Source organism: Oncorhynchus gorbuscha, linkage group LG02, assembly GCF_021184085.1.
Source record: "Oncorhynchus gorbuscha isolate QuinsamMale2020 ecotype Even-year linkage group LG02, OgorEven_v1.0, whole genome shotgun sequence".
In the NCBI taxonomy this organism is placed as follows: domain Eukaryota; kingdom Metazoa; phylum Chordata; class Actinopteri; order Salmoniformes; family Salmonidae; genus Oncorhynchus; species Oncorhynchus gorbuscha.
In genome coordinates, this window is record NC_060174.1 from 32244268 (window position 1) to 32249680 (window position 5413).

The window sequence follows — 5413 nt, forward strand, 5'->3', positions numbered from 1 at the left end:
TTAAGATTAATAGAAATAAAATAAAATATAGTCGTTGCATAATTATTCACCCCCGAGTCAATACATTTGGCAGCAATTACTGCTGTGAGTCTTCTTGGGTAAGACTAAGAGCTTTAAAAACATGCACTGTGTAATATTAGCCCATTTATTATTTTCATAATTCGTCAAGATGTTGGTGATTATGGCTAGACAGAAATATTCAAGTATTGCCATAGATTTTCAAGCAGAATGAAGTCAAAACTGTAACTTGGGGATTCAGGAAAATTCACTGTCTTCTTGGTAAGGAACTCCAGTGTAGATTTGGCCTTGTGTTGTAGGTTATTGTCCCGCTGGATGGTGAATTTCTCCTAGTGTCTGGTGTAAGCTGACTTCTGTAGCTCAGTTGGTAGAGCATGGCGCTTGTAACGCCAGGGTAGTGGGTTCGATTCCCGGGACCACCCATACGTTTAATGTATGCACACATCACTGTAAGTCGCTTTGGATAAAAGCGTCCGCTAAATGGCATATATTATTATATATTATATTATTATATTGAAGCTGATTTTCCTTTAGGATTTTGCCTGTGCTTAGCTCCATCCCGAATAACTCCCCAGTATTTGCCAATGTTAAGCATCTATACCATGATGGAGCCGCCCCCATGCTTTAAAATAAAGAGGCAGTTGGATGGGCCCCAAACAAAAGGCTTTGCATTTGGATAAAAAAGTGTATTATTTTGCTGTGTTTTTTTGCAGTATTAGTTTAGTGCCTCGTTGCATGTTTGTGAAATATTTGCATTCTGTGTATTTGTATTTTTCTTTTCACTCTGTCATTTAAGTCATTCTTTTGGAGTCACTAGAATATTGTTGATCCATCCTGAGTTTTCTTGCAGCTCAGTTCAAAAGGAAGATTATTACTTGACCATGCTTATAGAGATATTCAATGTCTGATTTGTTATTGTTACCCAAGGGCACTGCCCTTCTTTATGAAGCTTTTGGAAAAGCTCCTTGGTCTTTTTAGTTGAATCTGTGCTTGAAATTCAATACTTGACTGAAGGACCTCACAGATGTTGTACACTGCTCAAAAAATAAAGGGAACACTTAAACAACACAATGTAACTCCAAGTCAATCACACTTCTGTGAAATCAAACTGTCCACTTAGGAAGCAACACTGATTGACAATACATTTCACATGCTGTTGTGCAAATGGAATAGACAACAGGTGGAAATTATAGGCAATTAGCAAGACACCCCCAAAAAAGGAGTGGTTCTGCATATGGTGACCACAGACCACTTCTCAGTTCCTATGCTTCCTGGCTGATGTTTTGTTCACTTTTGAATGCTGGCGGTGCTTTCACTCTAGTGGTAGCATGAGACGGAGTCTACAACCCACACAAGTGGCTCAGGTAGTGCAGCTCATCCAGAATGGCACATCGGTGGGTCAGTCATGGTGTGGGCATTGGCAGTGGGTCAGTCATGTTGTGGGGTGGCATTTCTTTGGGGGGCTGCACAGCCCTCCATGTGCTCGCCAGAGATAGCCTGACTGCCAATAGGTACCGAGATGAGATCCTCAGACCCCTTGTGAGACCATATGCTGGTGCGGTTGGCCCTGGGTTCCTCCTAATGCAAGACAATGCTAGACCTCATGTGGCTGGAGTGTGTCAGCAGTTCCTGCAAGAGGAAGGCATTGATGCTATGGACTGGCCCGCCCGTTCCCCAGACCTGAATCCAATTGAGCACATCTGGGACATCATGTCTCGCTCCATCCACCAACGCCACGTTGCACCACAGACTGTCCAGGAGTTGGCAGATGATTTAGTCCAAGTCTGGGAGGAGATCCCTCAGGAGACCATCCACCACCTCATCAGGAGCATGCCCAGGCATTGTAGGGAGGTCATACAGGCACGTGGAGGCCACACACACTGCTGAGCCTAATTTTTATTTGTTTTAAGGACATTACATCAAAGTTGGATCAGCCTGTAATGTGGTTTTCCACTTTAATTTTGAGTGTGACTCCAAATCCAGACCTCCATGGGTTGATAAATTTGATTTCCATTGATAATATTTGTGTGATTTTGTTGTCAGCACATTCAACTATGTAAAGAAAAAAGTATTTAATAAGAATGTTTCATTCATTCAGATCTTGGATGTGTTATTGTGGTGTTCCCTTTATTTTTTGAGAGGTGTACAGTATATATGGGGGACAAAGGAAGGGTTAGTCATTCAAAAATACTGTCAAGCCCTATTGTTTCACAAATAGTGAATCCATGTAATTTATTATGTGATATGTTAAGACAAATTTGACTCCTGAACTAATGTATGCTTGTCTGAACAAAAAGGCTGAATACTTATGTAACGACTATATTTTATTTATCAAAATTTGTTTACTCTTTAAAAAATAATCAATTTTTATCCCACTTTGACATTAGAGTATTTTGAGTAGATTGTTAACAAAAAATGACAATCCAATAAGACCCGATTGAGTAGTTTGGCGGCAATATCTGAAAGAGTTCTCTGTGGGGTTAATGCTTGAATCCTATGATGGCCCTATATCGACAATTCTTTTAAAAACCCTGTTCTAGTTGTGTGTGTGAAATTTGGTTTCTCTGTCACCAAAGTTACAATCACAAAACATAGCTACTTCACTGGAATTTCATGGCTAAGCTTCCAACATTCTTATTCAATGGCACAATATGGGGGATTTTTAAGCAATCGTTGTTGCTGGTGCTTTCACATTTGGTTATATTATTCGAAAAGTATATTCATGACCTTTCAGAACCACTTGTCAACAGAACCACTTGTCAAACATTATGAAAATGTTTCTGATGGATAGCTGTGAATCTAGGCGTTCCAATGATATATGAAGGGTATACATGAGCAATTACTTGTTGTATACGGACATTGTTATGGGAAATCGCTATGGGAAAAATTTATGGGATGGAGGAATAAAAGAAAGAGTGATGAACAAACAGAATGTCACCATTGCTGCAATGCTATCACACATTTTGCAACTCTGGGGACATAGACCTAAAAATAAATCACTATGAGACATTGTCACACCAAGTGAGCCCGACCAACCCCCCTTGACTCATGGACTACTATAAAGCCTTTAAGAATTCTCCCCCAGAGCTTAATTTTATCACTTTTAGTGAGTGTTTGTCTTTAAAGCTTCTGATGATTAAAATACATTAGACTAAACATAACAACTTAAATCTGAAATCCTTAATAGTGAAATTCACTGTTTGGCTGAGGGACCTTACAGATAATTGCATGTGGGGGGGGGTACAGAGATGAGTTAGTCATGTTAAACACTATTATTGCACACAGAGTAAGTCCATGCAACTTATTACGTGACTTGTTAAGCAACCTTTTACTCCTGAATGTATTTAGGCTTTCCATAACAAAGGGGTTGAATACTTATTGACTATTTCAGCTTTTCCTTTATAATTACAGAAAATAAAATAAAAACATTTTAAATTCTGGTTGTAACACAACAAAATTTGGAAGAAGTCAAGCGGTGTGAATACATTCTGAAGGCACTGTAGGTGCACAGGTCGAGGAACAAATTGGAGTAATCAAGGTGACAGACTGTGACATATTAAATACCGCCTTGCACACTTATGCCTGCATCTACTGTAGTAGATCTGGGGTGTAATCATTAGAACAAACCGGTTTGCAACTAAAACAATAGTTTCTATTGGTCAAATTCAGTTAGGTCTCTCCCGGTTTTGTTCTGTTTGCTTCCGTTTAGGAAACGTTTTGCAACAAATCACCCGCACACACAGTTCACTTTCATAGCAGCCACATACAGCATAATCACTTTGCTCGTTGTATAATTCCTTCTCGCATCTACGTGCTCCTATCCTCTCACCTTTTCCTTCCGCTTATGGACTTCTGTGCACAACACAACAGCTGTATGTGACCAGGTGCAAAAACATCCAAGCTAAATATACCATAACCGCTACACAGCCTACATTGTTGTCACCACATTAACGTTATAGTTAACAAACTATAACTAACGTTACTAAACCTACCACAGGATGCCGAGGGAAGAACGGCTCATAATAATGGCCGGAACAGAGCAACTTTGATGGCATCAAACACCTGAAAATAATGTGCTTGATACAATTCCACTCCAGTCATTACCATGAGCCCGTTCTCCCCAATTAAGGTGCCACCAACCTCCTGTGAAACTCACAATCCAATCCATGTGTACGTACATGCAGTACAGTGTACAGCAATTTGTTTAGCAGTTATACCGGCAGACCCCAGTGCCAATAAATCCGAAGGCTTACTTTGACTTAGTTGGAAGAGTTGCAGTGTTGGATAGCCTTAGCCAGCTAGCTAACATAAATAGCATTCTTATAGCTAGCTCCCTCCTGCTTTCCATCATTTTTAAAGAAATTAATTTGTTCAAAGCTATTCAATTATTGTCTTTCTCTCTGTTTGAGTCAACTACCACATTTTATGCACTGCAATGCTAGCCAGCTGTAGCTTATGCTTTCAGTCCTAGATGCATTCTCTGATCCTTTGATTGGATGGGCAACATGTCAGTTCATACTGCAAGAGCTCTGATAGGTTGGAGGACATCCTCTGGAAGTCATAATAATTGCTATGTATGTCTATGGAATGGGGTGAGAACCATGAGCCTCCAATGTTTTGTATTGAAGTACCCAGAGGACAGAAAATAGCTGTCCTCAGGCTACACCCTTGTGCTACCGTAGAGGGTGCTGTTGAGGCTACTGAGACCTTCAGTGCAAAACAATGTGTTTTATTCTGTTATTTGGTGACGTGAATATATTTAGTATAGTTATATCTAAAGGATCACTTTTAATGTTTCACTATTTGAATTTTTCTGAAATTCACTGAGAAGGATGGTCCTCCCCTTCCTCCTATGAGGAGCCTCAACTGGTCCATATTATTAGCAAAGTAATCAAATGCAAGGTAACTAACGCAGACGCTGGGAGTCGAGAAGCAAGTACAGGGGGTGAATTTAATAATACAACAGTACATGGAACAATACAAAACAAGAGTAGCGTCTGGACATGAAAAACATAACTAATACTGCCTGGGGACAGAGCCAAAAAGAGTGACAGTGGGTCTCATGAGGCGCAGGTGCTCGTAACTATGGTGGCAGGTGTGCATAATAAGTAAACTGGTGACGTCGAGCGCAACAGTAACACATGACGTCTTAAAGACGTCTTAAAGAACAATTGCCACTAAAAAACAACCAATATCTTTGAAAATGGCCTACGTGGCATCAATAATATAAGTAAGATACACTAGTGTAAACATTTACTACAAAGTGGAAATTGGATCATTTTGGTCATAAAGTCAGTCTTGTCTAAAACAGAGTTTTTCCTGCTGATAAATATGATCTGTATTCATCAATCCTCTCTATCCCTCCCCTCACCACCTCTCTCACCTCCACCTGCCT